The following is a 21,438-nucleotide window of genomic DNA, read 5'->3' on the forward strand; positions in this document are numbered from 1 at the left end:
CCCATTACTGGGTATATACCCAAAGGATTATAAATTATGCTGCTATAAGGTCACATGCACACGTATGTTTATTGCAGCACTATTCACAATAGCAAAGACTTGGAATCAACCCAAATGTCCATCAGTGACAGATTGGATTAAGAAAATGTGGCACATATACACCATGGAATACTATGCAGCCATAAAAAAGGATGAGTTTGTGTCCTTTGTAGGGACATGGATGCAGCTGGAAACCATCATTCTTAGCAAACTATCACAAGAACAGAAAACCAAACACCGCATGTTCTCACTCATAGGCGGGAACTGAACAATGAGATCACTTGGACTCGGGAAGGGGAACATCACACACCGGGGCCTATCATGGGGAGGGGGGAGGGGGGAGGGATTGCATTGGGAGTTATACCTGATGTAAATGACGAGTTGATGGGTGCAGCACACCAACATGGCACAAGTATACATATGTAGCAAACCTGCACATTGTGCACATGTACCCTACAACTTGAAGTTTAATAATAAATAAATTAAAAAAAAAAAAAGAAACATAAATTTGATACTGTATACTTATATTTTTAAAGTATATTCAGAAAGTTAAAAAGAGACATCTTAGAAATTAAATCTATTTAGGCTGGCTATTTTCTCTTTGCTCTTTGAAATCACTCTCTACCCTCTGTGATAACCCGGGAAGCTGGACTTTTCACCATTAGTAGGGCTCCCTTCCTCTCTGGCCAATGTTTGTCACTGGACAGAGGTAGGGATGTAAAAGAAGAGAAAGGACCTAGTTCTTTCTGACAGGCAATGAGTTAGTGGTTTGGGTAACTGTGGTTTTTCTCGGCAGGTTTTGTAATATCTTTTTAAGTCAATAAATTATAAGTTCCTAAAACTTTGATTAAAAATTAAATACATGAAAATTCAAGTAAACAAAATTTCAAATAACAAAACGTCAAAGTTATCAAAAAAGAAATGGAATTACCTATGGACAAAGGAGTTAGAAGAATATATTTGCAATTATCTCTCTTTTTACCATTACTCCAACTAGTTAAGAAAGCATTTTCAGCAGCTGGAAAAATATGCACAAAAATACACGTATCACTCAATAATAAACCACCAATACACATCTGAGCCTGCACTTAATAAAAGTAGATAATATTTGACTTTTAAGTATTTCATAATTTAAATGTTCATTTATTATTTTGGCGTTTCTTAATTTTATTTTATACATGTTTATTTCAACTCAAATTTTGACAGACTAAAAGACTGTATTTTATTAGAGTCCATTTATAGGCAATTTTGCAACACTGATTTCTTGTGGGGAAAAAATACCCAAAACAGACAGATAGTAATTATTACGATCTATGGAACTGAATGACCAGGAAAGCTGACCTCTTACTGCAAACCCAAGCACATGGAGATAAGTCCATCAATGCAGCAGCAGCATCTTGATGATGAGTTGAATGGAGACAAAACATCTTATGTTGTGCCCAGAAGGTAGGGTAAGGCTCAAAGCTGCAAGGGGCAAAATGTTCTCATAAAGGCAAGATTCAGGTGCTGCTTGCTGCAGCACTCCACAGACACACCCTGTCTGTCCCAATGGCTTGTGACTGCCACGCGGCAACAATGAACACAATATACTCTCACTCTCACTCTCAGAGCAAGTATCTTCCCCTTATGAGAGAATGAATTCAGGCAATTCTTTACAAAAATGACAGCATTTGTTCCAAGGCACCAACAGTATAAAGCTTTTCAGAAAGTACACAGAAATAAACAGACTAAACATGGGAATTAGTTCTTAATGGTAGAATCTGTTACTACTGTAACTAGTGTAAAAATAACTGCAGATAGATTACAATCAAAATGCATATCGAATAGACTGTGCTGTGTGAGGGAATGTCTGACCAAAGAGTATTCTCATAGGCACTTTGGGTGCTGGCTGGTAAGCGCTCACAAGGGTTCTTCTCAGGGCCAGAGAAGCTGAGCATCTTATGTATTTGTAAAATCCTTCTCCAGACTTCTTGCCAAGCTTCTTATCTGCCATCAGCTTTTTCAAGGATGGGCTGGGCTGAAACATGGGGTTCTTCGTATCTATTTCATGCCATCCATTCATGATGAACTTCACAGAATCCAGCCCAACCTAATCTAGAAGCTCAGATGAGCCCCTGGGGTACCCGGCTCCTAACTTCATAGCAGTGTCAGTGTTTTCCTTGGATACGTCAAGTCATTCATGCAGCTTGACTGCTTCCATGAGGTGTTGAATCCTAAGAAGGCTGACAATAAACCCAGGAGTGTCCTTGCAAGAAACAGGATGCTTTACCAAGGTTTTGCTCAAGTTTACCAAAGATTCAAATGTCTTTTGGGTGGTCATTGGTGTTTTAAAGACCTCTGCAAGTTTCATCAGGGGCACTGGGTTGAGTAAACGGAGGTCAGCAAATTGGTCTTGTTTGGTGGTAGCACTGGCTATGCTTGTAATTTGCAAAGAGGAAGTGTTGCTGGCAAAGTTGTATGTTCAGCAACAAACCTGTCCAACCTCTAGGAGAGTTTGATTTTCACCTTTAGATTTTCTACAATGGCCTCTACCACCAAGTCTGTGCTGTGGACTATGGATATTGCATCTGTGCTGGTTGATATGCTGCTTAGGGTTTTCTTCACAAATTCATCACCAGCCTTAGGGTTTTCTACAAACAACTTCTTTGTCGCTTTCCTAAGGCTTTTCTCAATTCCCTCTTTATATTTTGCCAAGATGTCCTCTGGTCAAGGAACACTACTGTGTAGCTGGTCACTGCAGCAAACTGTGTGATGCTGATGACCATCATGGGCTTGATGATGATTTTTCTTGACCAAGGATGTGGACAAGGAAGACCCCGAGTGCATTAACTGGCTGGTGATGAAAGCCATGGTGCCGTGGTGGCAACGACAGCAAGACCCAGGCAGGGAAGGCACATGTGGTGTGGGGACCAGCAGACGGGCAGCCTCTGAGGCCATTTTTTAGTTTTGAATAAAACGATATTACTAATTTTATCTGCAAATAACTTTTGTTCAAATGACAATGTATGCTCAACATTAATATTTTTCTAATTTTTTAAATTGATGGTTGTTAATAATTGATAAAACAGGCATTGAACTTCCAGTTTTGCTGATTTTTAACTTTTACAAAAATTTTAATTAAATGGTATCAGTCTGGTATTTTGGTATTAGATTTTAAAAAACAAAATATCAGTACCATAATTGTGCTGTGGTATCATAACTATTACATTTATGGAACATGCTAACTACTTATCTTCTAAATCTTTCAAGATTTACATCTCAAGTCATATTACCAGAATGTTATCGATATAAAGTAGTAGGGAAGAGGGGGAAAACACCAGCAATAAAGCAGATAAAAATTTAAGCAACAGAGATATAGCTTGAGAAAGCATATTGTGTTTTCTGTAAATCAAACTATAGAGTGAAGCTGGATAAAGCTTTCTTATCTAGGGGGGCTATACAAAAGAAATAACAAATTTTAGGAAGCATGTGTTTAAAAATTAAAACTTAGTCTAATCCTACTTTCTCACAAAGAAATACGTTACAAAAATACCATGTAATATTTACCTTTATTCAAACAAAAACATGATACAATAAATAAATTAGCAGTCATGGGCCAAACACATACAATATATAATACAATGTAAGCAACAGTATGACAGAAAGAACATTTAGACAACTTGTTTGCTAGAAACATTTCAGAATCTGTTCCCCAATTTCAACAAATTGTTGGTAAACTATTTTTTACTGCAGAAAATATTCGAGGAGACTCTCACTTATCCCTTCCAACACCAAGTTTAGCCTCTATCCAAAAGTTCAATGCTATGTTTACATTTATTTGGAGTCCTCAAGTCTGAAGTCAGAGTAACTCACAATTCCTATATACTTGATTCAAATTTCTTGTGTTGTAGAAACAGAGATATCTGTGAATACCAGATACTAGATTTAACCCAAAGACAATCTGAGATAGAGGAGGTACAACTGGAAGAAGCTCTTACATTCTATCCTTGCCAGGACAAATCAAACTCTTAGCTTCTACTCTTATAAAATAATTAATTCTGTTAAAAACACATTGACTTCAGATCCCTTTTGCAGGTTGTGACTTGGCTCATAGTCCATCATAGCAAATCTTATTTTTACCTTATACTTGCTTATATTAAATGAAAACTATTTACTTTTACTTTTGTTTGCTCATATGCTATAAAACAAAATTTTATATGTTTTTAAAAAATAATAATAGTCATAATGGTGGCTAATTCTAAAAAGGTGTAGCCAGAAAAAAAGGAAATAAAAAACACTTGGAATCACACCATGCAGACATTTAAACTCATTTACTTTGTTTTCTTAAAAATAATGGATTCTTTTGGTAAGGATGGGGAGAAATTGGAATCCTTGTACATTGCTTGTGGGAATGAACGATGGTCTGGCTGCTCTTGAAAAACGTGGTATGTCTTCAGAAAGCTAAAACACAGAATTACCACTTGTCCTAACAATTGCACCCAAAGAAATAAAAATAGGAATGCAAACAAAAACCTCTACACAAATGTGCCGAATGTTCATAGTAGCACTATTCACAAAAGTCAAATGGAGGAAACAACCCAAATGACCATCGATGGATGAACGGATAAACAAAATGTGACATATTATTAAAATGAAATATTATTCAACCATAAAAAGGAATGAAGTACCGGCACATGCTACAATACGGATAAACCTTGAAAACTTTATGCTAAGTGAAAGAAGGCAGACATAAAAGGTCACATATTGTATGATTCCCTGTATGCAAAATCTCCAGAATATCTACATCCAGAGAGATAGAAAGTGGATGAGTGGTTGGTTGGGGTTGGGGAAATGAAGAGTGACTGCTTAATGCACATTCCCTTTAAATGATGAAAAATGTTCTGGAACTAGATAGAGGTGATGGCTACATAACACTGTAAAGTTACTAAATGCTACTGAATCGCACACTTAATGTGGTTAATTTTTATGTTATTAATTTTACCTAATAAAAATAATTAGGATCATAAAATTAAGAAAAAACTTCCCTTAGATACTACCAGTGCCTAATCAACAGATTTTGAAGTATCAGTTCTGTTTCTCTCTGTAACCCAAGTTGCCTTTGAAATAGTCATTGTTCACAGTGCTTGCCTGCTCTTATGAATTTTTAGAGACTCTAGTTTTCATGAAAGGAAATTAACCAAAGACCAATGTTTTTAGGATGGCACCCTGCTTTACTTTAAGGGTTCATCGAATGCATTATAAGATGTTTGGAATCATATGACGGTGTTCACTAAATGCCAGGAGTGCTTCCTAGACATTTTGACAAGCAAAATTGCCCCGCATTATTTCCACACGTTCCTAGTTGAAAGTCACTGCTCTAGAACAAAATGTCATATCCTATGTATTGTGTTACATTATAAGAAGTTCCCTAATATACGCAATTCAATGCTTTACAAATGAGTCATTTCAAAAGCTCACACGTTTTTATGTATGGAAAGTAAACTTCTTGCTTTTGACACAGGATGCTATAAAAATTTATTGATTTTATTGTTGTTCTAAACATAAAAATTAATTTCAACCAGAAGAATGAACTTTATCATGAGGTAATTTGTGCCTGATATTTGATTACTAGATCATATTACTCAAATGAATATTCAACTTCTACTAATAACATTATTTCATTCATTGATATAATATTTTCTTTGCTTTTTAAAAAATATTATCAGGTTCCAAATATATAGGAAAGTTATAAAGAATAATATAACACCCATGTACCTGCTAGCCAGTTTGAACAAACCTGAACTTTTTCCTTAAGGAAGAAAACTTTACAGACAAAGTCCCCATGGGATCTTTTCCTATCTCATTCCACCATTCCTTTCTCAGTGGTGACCACTATCCAGAAGTTATTATTCCCATGAATGTATATACATTTACTACAAATGCTGACTATCTCTATAAACAATATAATAGTTTTGTTTACTTCACAGGCATTAAGTTCTGCTGCATGTATCATTCTTTTTTTTGAAAAAAATATTTACTTAATAGGCATTAGAAGTTTATCTATTTTGGTACATTCTAGTTTATCCATTTTAACTGTTACATAGAAGTGTGGATTAAATTGTGTGTCCAGACCCCTCCCCAAATTTGTATGTTGAAGCCCTAACCCCCGAGGGCTGTATCTGATGGAACGGATACAGCACTCAGAAGCAATCAACCATGCTGGCACCTTGATCTTGGACCTCAAGCCACCAGAACTGGTAAAAAATAAATTTCTATTACTTAAGCCATCAAGTCTGTGGTACTTTGTTATGGCTGCCCTAGCAAACTAATATGCACAGTATTCCACTGTTTGAACATACTGCTTTATTTATTCTTTAATAATGGGCTCTTATGGTATTTCCAGCTCTGTACTGTAACATACAACATTGTAACAAATATTTGGTATGGAGATCTTGTTATTCTTATTGCAGGACTTTTTCTTGGACACATACACAAATATATGCACATACACTACAGTATGTTTATCTTCAACTTTCTGATTATTGCCAAATTGCCTTTCAAGGTAATTTTGGCCAATCTCTACTCCATCAGCTGTGTATAAAACTCATTTCTCTCTATCCTCTCCAAAATTGGTAATGACAGACTTCTGCCAATCAGATGGGTATGAAATATTTTGTTTTAAAACGCATTTCTTTATCAGTGACGTTGAACACCTTAATGTATTTACTGACCACTAAGTTTTCTTCTGTGAACTGCCTACTCATATCCTTTACCCCTTTTTCTACGTGGTTGTTTTTATTATTTTATTTACTAATAGGAGCTCTTTTTATACTTTAGATACTAATCTTTTGTCAATTACTTGAGTTACAAATAACTTCTCGCCATCAGCAGCATGCTGCTTTTTTTTAAGTGTTCATTGTCCAAGGAAAGTTTTTGTTAATTTAGTCAAATATTTTTCTTTATGAAAAGTGCTTTTGATGTGTTTTTAAAAATCTTCCTTATCGTGAGCTCACAATGTTATTTTATTTTCTTCTAAACTTCTGCTTTTCACATTTGGGGACTGAGTCTTTCTGGATTCTATGTGTGATGTGATCTTTTTTTTTTAATATAGATAATGAAATGTCCCAGTGGGCCATCCCTTCCCTTGCACACAAGGCCTATGTCTTGTTAACCTGCTTCCTAAGTCTAGCACTTTGCCTGGCACACATTAGGCAATTATAAACATGTGATCAATAAAAGGAAGGATGGAAGAAAGAGAAGGGAGAGAAAGGGAAGCAAGGCAGGGATAGGAGTGTGGAAAAAAGTATTTGGATCATGGTCTTTGATATAAACTATATATTAGAACCATACAAGTCAAAAGGGTATTAAAACAGATTCAAGGGGTGGATTGCAGGAAGATGGGCTTCCCAGGATTCTGGAATGCTAGAGGTAAGTGCATCTGGGCTCTGACTCTGCTTTCTCTCCCCCAGGATGAGAATATGGCCTTGCTAGAGCTGAATTAGTTCAAAATCCAGAAAATTGTGGTGTTATAAATATCACTTATTAAGTCTTTGCAGAATGTTCAAGAAAGCCTAGGTACAAAAGGGCAATGATACATTCAGAAATTGATACAGCAATGCTAGCTGAACCTTTCCCATAGGGACGGTGGCTACATGTACCACAGGAAACCTAAAGAGATGGGAAAACTTTTTTAGATATACTGTATTTGCTACTATTCAGAATAGTCATTTGGTTTCTATATTCTTAACTAAATAATTTAGGAGCATACAACAAGTGGGTAATAGTCTCTTCCCAACAATTCCTAACCTGAAGTTCAAAGGCGGAGTGCCATAGTGGAGGGTATAAAGAAACAGAAGAATGGGACCTGGAATGACTTTTGCCTCAGACGCCCTCAAAAGAAAAACATCTCTCCCTAGAGCAACATTATATCTAGTTCACTACAGTCAAGGAAGTATGTTCCATTAGAGAAAAAGGGGCTTAGCCTCCCAGTGTAAGTACACACCACCACCTACAAAGTATTCTTGCTGAAATACTGAAACATATCTCTACTTAACTACCAATTTATAGTAATAAAGGGGAAGAGGAATATGCTACATAGCACCATGAAGATAAAATCAGCAAATCCAGACTGTGGGAAACTCCACAGGACAAAGGAGCCAATTTCTTCAACAAATAAAAAACTTCAAGAATTTTTTAAAGGGATCTAGAGTTTAAGAGATATCCACCAGTAGCTATAAGGACACTGATTCAAACAAACTGTAAATGTGGTATGATGTCTGGGATTCTCTTCAAAATAACCAATGAAGAGTTACAGACAAATAAGATTATGAAACTAATTGTTAAAGTTGAATAACAAAGACCTGAGAGTTCAATGTCTTGTCTCCCCTTTTGTATCCATTCAAAACATATTACAATGAAAAGTTAAAAGAGGGGGCTGGGTGTGATGGCTTATGCCTATAACCCAGCACTTCTGGGAGGTCAAGATGGGAGGATCACTTGAGGCCAGGAGTTCAAGACCAGCCTGGTCAACATAGGAAGACCCCATCTCTGACAAAGAAAAAAAAGTTAAAAGAGGGGAAGGACTTAGCAGATCCTTTTAAAAGGAAAAGTAAATAAACCAAGTAGGACCTACAGCTAAGAGACTAGAGCCTGAGATCTAAAAACCTTCTGATGTTGATTTAAACTGTGAAAAACTTAAAATATACAAGAGAAGGCTGTAAATCAAAGATTCAGTCACTATAACCAGTCTACTGAGTCACTGTTAATCAGTATTTACTTACGCTACCATTGAGTGATACTGAAAGATTATTATTTGAAAGCGTAGAATATAATGACTCATTTTTGCTTTCTAATGAGTTATTTTCCTTTTTTGCTGTCCTTCCACGTATTGGTATCTTTCCTTATGTGACTGCTGGTTGCTCCAAATACTGAATTTTACCGTTGTAATATTTAAAAAATAGCTAATTTGCTCTAACAGGATTGTAAAAATACATATTTTGGGGAGGCAGAGTACTGAACAAATTGTGCTGCTCTCTTTAGTCTCAATCTATGTGCTTTCCCAGTTTTCTTCAATGCAAGCATTTTCAGGTTGATATTAATATTAAAAGCTCAAAGAGTCAACAGGACTCAAATAAGTCAAACAATAGGAAAGCATTTGCACATATAAAATTAAAAAGATCTTCAAATAAATTTATCTAGTAAGAAACACCATGGTAAATATAGCAGGAACCAAAAACATGGTCTTGACAGGAAGAATTCCAATTCTGCAACTACAAGCTATATGCCCTTAACGTAGATGAATTATTTTTCCCCTGAGGCATACTATATCTCCTCCAGAGATTTTTAAAATAAAGATTCAACATTTATATAAAAAGCCATACTGTAATAACAAGCATGTAATAGGTTCTTAATGAATGCTACATAAAACTAAATCTAGTCTAACCCTTTGATTTATAAATTAGGATAAAAAAATGACTTGTTCAAGGTCACATATTGATTTTTATTTGGCTCCATTATTCAGTTAAAAATGCTATGATTATGTCTGATAATAATGCCTCTATTTTACACTGGGATTTTAATCAAGAAGAACATTTTGTGCCCCAGTCTTACCATTTTGGAACTTCCTTTGTCATAGAAACATTATATATTGTCAGTAAATAAGCTGAATTAAAGGTCAATGCCCTCTAGTGCTAAACCTTCAGAGGTAGGTGCAGATTCCAAATACAGGCAAATTTACCTAGTCTACAGAACAGGAAACAATCTCCATAAAAATAAGGAAATGAAAACATGAGATAGCTGCACGCACAGTGACCCATCTGTAAGGATGACTGTTCTCTCTGGGAGATGAGATTTTAAGCCTTTACTTTCTTTTCAAATGTTTAAAAAGCTTTTTAAACTTTTTGTTAAGTTTTTATAACATATAAAACATTTAAAAAGAAGCCAAAACACAGGGCATGATAACATCACTGGATTGCGCAGTGGGGAAAACAATTCTTCCCCTACTGCATAGTTTCAGAGGAAGTTACACATCCATGTGGCTTAGTATCTAACGTTACATTAAGAAAGTCATAAAAGTGCTGTAATCCCAGCACTTTGGGAGGCCGAGGTGGGCGGATCATGAGGTCAGAAGATCGAGACCATCCTGGGCAACATGGCGAAACCCCATCTCTACTAAAAATACAAAAATTAGCTGGGCGTGGTGGTGCATGCCTGTAATCCCAGCTACTCGGGAGGCTGAGGCAGAAGAATTGCTTGAATCAGGGAGTCGGAGGTTGCAGTGAGCCGAGATCACACCACTGCACTCCAACCTGGCAAAAGAGCGAGACTCCGTCTCAAAAAATAAAAAAAGAAAAAGTTGTGTCAGAGACAAGGCAGATCTTTAAACTGAGAAAAATAAGGGGATGTGACTTCACTTTTTTTAATGTACTTCAGGTGTCACTAATAGGTGACATGCTAAGTACGTACAAGTCTTTTTTTTTTTTTTTTTAACTGAAAAGCATTAAACCAGACCATGGTATTAGGTGCTTAACTGAGATTATAAAAAAGAAAACCAAAATGGAAATGGTTTAGAGAGCTGAAGTTAAAATGAGAATTCCATTAAGATGGCATATATAGGTAATGGTGCCTAATGGGAAGATTAGGGACTATACCAATGTCTCATATAAATTAATATGAGAACATTTCTTAAAATTGTAGCTAAAATGGCCCTACAGGTATACTTGTAAGATATGACTTATTACTCTTTTCTAGAGTTAAGAGCTTATTAGGGCGGTAAAGAGTTCAATATCCCAAATATGATCCAAAAAATAAAGTCGCCAAGTTCAATGTCTTGTAGTCCTCCACTTAAACCCAAGAATCACAGAAGTTTTCTTATAACTAAAGGCAAAAAAATACGAAAACCAATTTGATAGTTAATATTAAAATTCTCTTCTACAAGGCAGTAAGAGAACCAAAGGAAAGAAAATCTAGCCTAAAAGCATTTCAATCTATAAAGGAGAAGGCTAAGGAGATAAAAAAATTATGAATTAATCTCCTCAATATTCAAATGATTCTCTAGAGAGGAAGATATCAAAACTGATATATTTTTAAAGATAGAAGAGTTATTAGTGGAAATAGGTAAAATAATTTATTAAGGATATAGTTAGAAATGTCTAGAGTTTTCATTTTTCTCCTTGTGCCTAAAGCATAATTATATGTAGGAATCTCTTTTCGGGCTACTTCAAAGCGATGTATGGATAAGAAATCATTTGTTTTTTGGCCAAAAGTTTACAAAACACACCCACACAGAAAAACTGCTAAGTAACACAATTTTTCCCTAGACCAGAAAGCTTTATGAAAACCTGGATAGTCAGGCTTAGTCTCTGAAACCTATCAGAGTTCATGGGAAAAGTACCTACAGTCTCACTATCCAATAGAAATATAATCCAAACTATAGAAATCTTAAATTACCTAGTACATTAATAAGTAAAAAACAGATACTACATTTAGTAAAATATTTTAATGTAAAAATATTAACATTTTGATATGCAATTAATATAAATATTGAGATACTTTAGATCTTTTTCATACTAAGTCTTTGAAATCCAATGTGTATTTTATACTTATAACACATCTCAATTTGATTTAGCCACATTTCAAATATTCAACAGCCACATGTAACTAGTGGCTACTGTACTGGCCCGTGTATGTCTATGGCACAGCATGTCTTATGGGCTATACTTAAAGGTTTGGGCCAGTAGCTATAGCTCACACCTGTAATCCCAACACTTTGGGAGGCTAAGGCAGGAGGATTGCTTGAAGCCAGGAGTTTGAGACCAACTTGGACAACAGAGCAAGACCCTGCCTCTACAAAAAATAAGATAAAATACAATAAATAAAATAAAATAAAATAAAATAAAATAAGCCATGTGTGGTGATGTGTGCTTATAGATCCGGCTATGTGGGATGCTGAGACAGGAGGATGGTTTGAGTTAAGGAATCTGAGGCTGCAGTGAGCTATGACTGTGGCACTGCACTCCAGTCTGGGTGACAGAGCAAGACCTCTCTAAAAAAGAAAAAGAAAGTTTAATGACTGTCTCAGAGTTGAGCATACAGAGACAAAAGAGGTCATCTATTATTCTTGCAGGGCTTACATCTAAAATGTATATAAAACTGCCAATCTCTTGGGGAGACTGCCCTTAATCATGATATATGCAGATTAATTCCTTTCTAGATTTTACTAGGACAGCAAAGTGATCAGTATCTCAATATCTGCCCCCCCGTCCCCACCAAAAAAAAGTGACTAAGCTACTATCTTATTGTTCTTCACTTAAAACCAAGAACTACAGGCACAGACAATAAGGCATTTATGTATTATAGTCAGTAAGGGATTATAACGTAACACAGGCAGGAGTCAGTTGTCAAGTATAAAAGGTATCTGAAAACGTCAGATGCCAACCATATGACAACCTGGAACAAATAGAAAACTGCAAAGTTAGTATAGATTAGTGACATATCGCCAGTATTCTAGAAGCACACTTTGTGAAAACTGTTCCTCCTAATATACGTAGGTAACCCACAGAGAAAGTGGCTAACGTTCAGGTAAATTTAGGAATTGCTGGGTTAAATAAAATAAGCCAGGATTTTAATATTGTTTAAAACTGGATTTTAATTTAAGGATTAAGTTCCCCTATCCTTATAATACAAGACTGATCATGAAACTCTCAGAGACGTGTAAACCAGAGCAACTCCATCTTAAATAGAAGCTGGGTAAAATGAGGCTGAAACCTACTGGGCTGCATTCCCAGATGTTAAGGCATTCGAAGTCACAGGATGAGATGGGAAGTCAGCACAGGATACAGGTCATAAAGACCTTGCTGATAAAACAGTTTGCAGTAAAGAGGCCGGCCAAAACCCACCAAAACCAAAATGGCCACGAAAGTGACCTCTGGTCGTCCTCACTGCCACACTCCCACCCACACCATGACAGTTTACAAATACCATAGCAACATCAGGAAGTTACCCTATAAGGGGTTCTAAAAAGGGGAGCATGAATAATCCACTCCTTATTTAGCATATCATCAAGAAAAAACCACAAATATGGGCAACCAGCAGCCCTCAGGGCTTCTCTGTCTATAGAGGAGCTATTATTTCTTTACTTTCTTAATAAAGTTGCTTTCACTTTACTCTATGGTCCTGCCCTGAATTACTTCTTGCATTAAATCCAAGAACCCTCTCTTGGAGTCTGATTGGGACCACTTTCCTGTAACAAAACCTTTTTTTTTTTTTTTGAGATGGAGTCTCACTCTGTTGCTCCGGGCTGAAGTGCAGTGGCCCAATCTTGGCTCATTATAACTTCCACCTCCCGGGTTCAAGTGATTCTCCTGCCTCAGCCTCCGAGTAGCTGGGATTACAGGTGTGTACCACCATGCTTGGCTAATTTTGTATTTTTAGTAGAGTTGGGGTTTCACCATGTTGGCCAGGCTGGTCTCGAACTCCTGGCCTCAAGTGATCTGCCCACCTTGGCCTCCCAAAGTGTTGGGATTACCGGCATGAGCCACAAAGCCTGGCCTGATCACGAACCCGAATATGCTCACATATGTTGTATCCATTTGAGAGTGGGTTGGAGAGCTATCCTATACATCATTTCCCAAACTAATGAAAAAAACACTTTATTTTCATGGATCATCTTGAGAAACTACTAGACCACATTGGGGGAATGCTGATGTAAAAGCACAGGTAAGGCTACTCCTACAAACCCAGGGAAAATCAGTGCCAGAGTATTTGTAAGTAATATGAGAGTATTGTAGGCTAAAGCTTTGAGGGTCTAGATCCTAACAATATTCTAAGGTAAACTCTAATAACTAAATGATCAGGAACACCTTTTTGATTTGATCAAAACCAAAAGGCAATGATCTATGGAGCTATACTATCTACCCACACCTACATTCAGGTAATAATGGCAATGGAATATAATATGAATGTAATTAAAATCTTACCCCAAATAATCTTATTTTAGTCTTATGCTCTTCAGACCACAAAAGGAACTTAATGAAATCAAATTGGAGTGAGGGTCAAACACTCACCTTACTCTAAACCTGCTACAGTTCAAACTAGGCATGCTTAAAAATCTGTGAACCTCAAAGCACAAAGTTTAAAGAAGTAACTGACCAATGAGAATAAGCAGTAAGCACAGAAACATCTAAAACGATCATATTGTCTAGAATCAAAAGGCACCTGAATACTTATAAAGGTGTCTACTAAGACAATAAAGGCAAAAGATGAGTATTTTCCCCTAAGAAGGAAGTTTTCTATGACTTGTGGAGACTGTTTCAAAAATTTAAGACAAAGCACATACACCAACAAATACTGTCTAATTTCTCCAACTCCCTAGTCTGAATTAAATGTTCTTTCTACATCACCAAAGGAGAGAGAAAAATGAAGTTGTGAGTAACACTTCAGTCTTCAGAGCAGATAGTTGTAATTGCCAGTAGCAGAAAACTCAAGTTTTGCCAATTCCATTGGGTAGGAAAAGGCTGTCCTAATTTGCCTTTCCCTGAGAACTAACAAGTCTGAACAAGTTTCTGTAGGTTTTTGAACATATTTCCTTTCTATGAAATGCCTGATTATGCTTTTTGCCCAAATTTTGTTTCTTAGAAATCTGTAAAATGTCTTTATCTCAAATACTGATCTTCTTTCAGTTATATTGCAACTATCTTCTCTCACTTCTCTTCCCAGAGTGATTTTACCCTTTCACTCTCATTATCTTGACACAAGTTTGACTAACAAAACTTTAAAATTCAATGTAAATGCCCAGATGTTTTCACTAGAGATTTCTACTAAACATTTAAGAACTAACACCAATTCTACACATTCCTTTACAGAAAACAGAAGATGAGAGAAAACTTCCCAATTCATTTTATGAAGCTTGTCATTACCCTCCTATCAGCAGAGGGACAGAAGCATACATTAGTGAAGCATTACTAAGAACCTGGAAGTAAACTCACTCAAATATGCTCAAGTGCGTTTTGACAAAAATGAAAGTTATTAAATGGAGGAAAGACAGCTTTTCTAACAAATGGTGCTAAAGCAATCAGACACTCACAGGTTAAAAAAAAGGGATACCACCCCACATCCATTAGAATAGCTACATTAAAAAGAAAAAACATATAAAAACCCAGAAAATTAACAAGTGTTAGTGAAGATGTGAAGAAAGTGGAATCCTTGTGTACTACTGGTGGGGATGGAAAATGGTCCGGCTATTATGGAAAACAGTATGGTGGTTCATCAAAATGTTAAAATTACCATATGATCTAGCAATTCCACTTCTGAGTATATATCAAAAAGAATAAATGCACAGACTAGAACAGACATTTGTACACTAATGTTCAGAGCAGCACTATTCACAATGACTAAAAGGTGGAAGCAATCCATGTGTCTATTGATGGATAAATGGACAAAAAAATATGATACATACAATAGAATATTATTCAACAGACATAAAAAAGAAAAACATTGTGATGCATGCTACAATATAAATGAACCTTGAAGACATTATGCTAAGTAAAATAAGCCAGTCACAGAAAAACACTCAATAACAAATGCTGGCAAGGATGGGGAGAAAAGAGAACCCACACACACTGTTAGTGGCACACAGTGGCTGGTGCACAATCACGATGGAGAACAGTTTGCAGGCTCCTCAAAAAACTAAAAATAGAGATTCTATATGATCCAGCAATCCCACTGCTAGGTATGTAGCCCAAAGAAAGGAAATCAGTATGTCAAAGAGATATCTGCACTCCCATGTTTACTGCAGCACTATTAACAATGGTCAAGATATAGAAGCAACCTTAAGTGTCCATCAACAGATGAATGGATAATGTGGTACATATATACAATGGAGTACTATTCAGTCATAAAAAAGAATGAGATCCTGTCATTGCAAAAACATAGATGGAACTAGAGGTTATTATTTTAAGTGAAACAAGTCATGCACAGAAAAAAACATAGTACACAATCTCGCTTACTTGTGGAAGGTAAAAATTAAAACAACTGAATTCATGGGGAGAAAGTGAGAGACAGAGAAGGATGGCTACCAGAGGCTTGAAGGGTGGGAGTGGGGGGTGTGTGGGGAAGTGGGGATGGTTAACAGTTACCAAAAAAAATGAATAAGACCTAGCATTTGCTAGCACAACAGGGTGATTATAGTAAAAAATAATTGTACATTTAAAAATAACTAAAGGATGACTGGGCTGTTTATAACATAAAGGATAAATGCATGAGGTGATGGATACCCCATTTACTCTGATGTGATTATTACACTTTGCATTCCTGTATCAAAATATCTCATTACCCATAAATATATACATGTACTATTAAAATAACTATGTCAAATTAAAAATTTAAAAAGACCCCAAACTAGACAAATACTGTAAGATTTCACTTTCATGAGGTACCTAGAGTAGTGAAATTCTAAGACAGAAAGTAGAACTGTAGGTATCAGAGACTAGAAGGAGAAGAAAATGAGGTGGTATTGTTTAATGGGTGCAGAGTTTCAATTCTGCAAGATGAAGAGTTCTATGCATGGCTAGTGTTGATGGCTACAATCAATGTGACGGTACTTAATGCCACTGAACTGTGTCTTAAAAATGACTAAAGTGGTAAATTTTATCTTAGGTGCATTTTACTATAATTAAAACAAATTTTTAAAAAATCAACATCAAGCTAAGCCTCATACCTTACAGAAAAAATAAGTCAAAATGGATCACAGACTTAAATGTAAAACATAGAAATACAAAACATTTGAGAAAAAAAGCAATAAACTCTTTCAGATCTAGGGTGAAGCAAAGTTCTTAGACTTGGCACCAAACATACTATCCATAGAAAGAAAAACTGATAAATTGGACTTGTGCTCTACAAAAGACTGTGAAGCAGATTAATTTTTTAAAAAAGAGCTATGATTTCTGGTTTCTGGTCTAGCATGTAAGAAGCTATAAGTCAACACTAAGTCCTACAAGAAAAAAAGCTGAAAAATACTGAAAAATCAACAACTCTTCTTAGGATTTGTCACAGTGGTAAGGTCAGGGGTCATATCACAGCCCCACCAAATTGGAGAGACCAATAGGAAAATGCAGAGAATTGTAGGTTGCCTGAACAGAAACCCACAAGCACAAACCTCCATGAGAATCTGTACCAAAGCAGGGAAACAAACTATAACTGATGAATTACAAGAGGCTCAGAGTGAACACGTCTGGGATAAACTCCAGGGGAATCCAATATTCAAGCATCTCCACACTTTTACAAGAGCTTGACCAGGTTTTCCCAGTGAATATTTAAGAAAAACCTCCTCTGAATATTGGAGATAACTTTCACGCCTTAGGCAAGGGAAGGAGAAAAGGAACCATTGTGAAATATGCCAAAGTATTCTGTTCCTAATAACTCTACCCTCAGGAGAAACTGAATCAACCAGAGCCTATCCTGCTTTATCAGAGCATAACTGACCTGGGCAAAAGGCAAAACCCAACTCCAGACCAGTTTAGCTATCCTGTTCCAAGTAAGGGGGCACTGGAGAGACTGAGAAGCACTTGTGAAGTTTACAAGGCAGAGGTACAGGCTTTCTGAAAGACTGAAACCTCCAGATAACATTATAGAATGCTTCCCCCTCCCATACCTTACTACCACATTACTAAAGGCCTATTTACAGCAGATCCTTTTATTCAGTAACTCCTACCTGGTTATAAAGAAAAAGTTATAAGGCAGTAAAACGCAAAATCCAGTTTCAAGAGCACAGCAAACAGCAAAAATATAGTCCAATGTGGCAGGGATGTTGGAATTATCAGACCAGGAATTTAAAATGTTTATGATTAAGATGCTAAGGGTTCTACTGGATAAAGTACATAGACTGCAAGAACAGATGGGCAATATAAATAAATAGACAGAAATTATAAGAACTAGAAAGAAATGTTAGAGATTAGAAACACTACCAGAAATGAGGTATAATTTTGATGCACTTAATGGTAGGCTGGACACAGCTGAGGTTAGAATCTGAGCTTGAGGTTTAACTCATTAGAAACCACCAAATTTGAAAAGCAAGGAGAAAAAAGACTGAAAAAACGAAAGAAAACAAAACCCAGAACAGAGTATCCAAGAACTGTGGGACAACTACAAAAGGCATAACATATGTGTAATGGAAATTCCAGAAGGATAGGAAAAAGAGTAACACACGACATTTCTGAAACAATAATGACAAAAGAATTTCCCCAAACTAATGTCAGACACCAAACCACAGATCTAGGAAGCCCAGAGAACATCAACCAACATAAATGTCAAAAACAAAACAAAACAAACAAAAAAACTATACTTAGGCATATAATTCTCAAAACTACAGAAAATCAAAGATAATGAAAAAATCTTCAAAGAGGCTACAGGAAAAACATACCATACCTATACAGGAGCAAAGATAAGAATTATATCTGATTCTCATAAACCATGCAAGGAGAGTGGAGTGAAACACTCAAAGTGTCAAGAGAAAAAAAAAAAAAAACCCAACCTAGAATATTAATACCTGCAAAATTTTCTTTCAAAAGTGAAGAAGAAATACTTTCTCACAAAAACAAAAATCGAGGGAATTTGTTGCCAGTAGACTTGCTTGCAAGAACTGTAAAAAGAATTCTTTAGAGAGAAGGAAAATAATAAAGGTCAGAATTCGAATCTATGTAAATAAAGAAAAAGCATCAGAGAAGGAAAAAGTGCAGGTAAAATCAAGTTTTAAATGTTTCTTATTTTTAATTGATTCAACAGATAATTTCTTCAAAAGAATCACAGGAACAATGTACTGAATTATGTATGCTTTTATACGGACACATATGCTTCTATATAAATAAAATGAATGATGGTAGTAATATAAGAAACCAGAGGCAGGAATTAGGATTATTTTGCTATTATAAGGTATTCATAATACCTGTGAAGCAGTATAGTGTTATCTGAAAGTGGACCTGGATTAGTTGTAAACGTGTACTGAAAACTCTAGGGCAAACACTAAAAAATGCAAAAGAAAGAAATATAACCAGTGTATCAATAAAAGAGATAAAATAGAATCAAATAAAATGCTCAATCAAAACCACACAAGGCAAAACAAAAAAGAGAGGAAGACAAAAATAAGAACAAAGAACAAGGACGATAAATAGAAAATAACAAATATGATAAATATTAATCCAAATATATCAATAATTACTTTGAATGTTAATGATCTAAATGCACCAATTGAAAGACACTGACTCTCAGAGTGGATCAAGAAATAAGACCCAATTATATGTCGTCGACAGAAACCAACTTTATTAAATGTAAGTATACATACAGATTAAAAGTATATGGATGGAAAAAGAGACGTCATGCTAACACTAGTCAAAAGAAAGTAGGAGTTAACATATTAATTTCAGACAAGGTAGGTTTCAAAGCAAGAGGGGCATTACATAGTGATAAATAGGTGAAGGCTCCAAGAAGACATAACAATCCTGAATGTATATGAGCCTAACAATACAACTTCTAAGTATGTAAGGCAAAAACTGACAGAACTGCAAAGAGAAACAGAATAGACTACTACACTCGAAGAGTTCTGTAGTTCAACATCCCTCTTTCTGAAATGAACAGGTCCAATGGACACAAAATCAGGAAAGACATAGTTGAACTCAACACCACCACCAACAGGATATAAAGAACTTATATAGAGCACTTCATCCAAAAACAGCACATTCTTCTCAAGCTCACATGGAACATTCACCAAGACAGATCATATTCTGGGCCATAAAACACATTTTAACAAATTTTTTTAAAAATAGAAATTACACAGTATCTCCTCTCAGATCACAGAGGAATTAAACTAGAAATCATAAACAAAGATAGTTGAAAAATTCCAAAATATGTGGAAATTAAACAATGCACTTCTAAATAACGCATAGGTCAAAGAAGAAACTGAGAGAAACTGTAAAATACTTTAATTCAAATGAAAACAAAAAATGTCAAAATTTGTTAGAAACAACAAAAGCAGTACTTAGAAAGAAATTTATAGCACTGAATACATATATATTAGAAAAGAAGACCTAAAATCAATAACCTAAGCTTCCATTGTAGGAAACTAGGAAAAGAAGGGTTAAAAAAGAAAAAGATTCACAAATTACTAATGCTGAAAATCAAAGATGGGACATCACTACAGATCCCCTGGCATTAAAAAGATAATAAAGGAAGTACATGAACAACTCTATGCCAACAACTGTAATAACATACATTAAATGAACCAGTTCCTGGGTGACACAATCTGCAAAATTAGAAAAGAAATAGAAAATGTAAATATGGCTATAGCTGTTAAAGAAAATGAGTCAATAATTAATAATCTTTCCAAACCAAAAGCAAAAGGTCCAGATGGGTTCACTGGTAAGTTCTACCAAACATTTAAAAAAGAAAATATATCAATCCTCTACAGTCCTCTTCAGAAGAGTCACAGAAATATAGCCAACTGATCTTTGACACAGGAGCAAAGGCAATACAACAAAGACAGTCTTTTCAACAAATAGTGCTAGAACTGAATATCCACATGCAAAAACAAAACAAACAAACAAAAACACTAGAGACATACCATACACTCATCACAAAAATTAACTCAAATCGATTACAGACCTACATGTAAAATGCAAAACTTTATCCTAGAACACAACATAGAAGAAAAACTAGATGACCTTGCATTTGTGACTTTTTAGATATAACACCAAATGTACTATCCATAAAAGAAAGCATTGATGAGCTGGACTTCCTTACAATTAAAAATTTCTGTTTTGCAGACAACACTGCCAAGAGAATAAAAAGATGAGGTACAGATAGAGAAGAAAATATTTACAAAAGACACGTTAGATAAAAGACTTACCCAAAATACAGAAAGATTCTTATAATTCAACCCCATTAAAAAATGGGACAAAGACCTGAACAGATACTTTACCAAAGATGTACAGATGGCAAATAAGCACGTGAAAAGATGCTCCATATCATGTGTCATCAGGGAAATGCAAACTAAAACACCAAGGAGATACTACACATACCTATTAAAATGGCCAAAATCCAAAACACCGACACCACCAAATCCTGACAAGGATGTGGATCAACCAGAGCTTGCATTCACTGCTGGTGGGGATGCAAAATGGAAGACATTTGGCAGTTTCTTTACAAAACTAAATGCATTCCTACCCTATGACCCAGCAAGTGCACTCCATGAAATTTACTCAAAGGAGATTAAAAAAAATACATTCACATGAAAACTGGTACACGTTTTTAGTAAATTTATTCATAATAGTCAAAATTTGGAAGCAACACAAATGTCATTGGTAGGTGAATGGATAAACAGTAGTATATCCATTAATGGAATATTATTCAGTGCAAAAAAGAAATTAGCTATAC

The 21,438-nt window shown here is 35.6% G+C and overlaps 1 protein-coding gene and 1 pseudogene across 2 annotated transcripts in view; both read right to left on the reverse strand.

The window, feature by feature from the left end:
• The window catches only part of RFX7 (regulatory factor X7), a 164,202-nt gene that overhangs the window by 108,746 nt on the left and 34,018 nt on the right, over positions 1 to 21,438 (reverse strand). The gene's annotated exons all lie outside the window — the stretch shown is intronic.
• Positions 319 to 11,420, reverse strand: LOC103245574 (hydroxyacyl-coenzyme A dehydrogenase, mitochondrial pseudogene; annotated as a pseudogene).

This window comes from Chlorocebus sabaeus, chromosome 26 (assembly GCF_047675955.1).
Source record: "Chlorocebus sabaeus isolate Y175 chromosome 26, mChlSab1.0.hap1, whole genome shotgun sequence".
Taxonomy (NCBI): domain Eukaryota; kingdom Metazoa; phylum Chordata; class Mammalia; order Primates; family Cercopithecidae; genus Chlorocebus; species Chlorocebus sabaeus.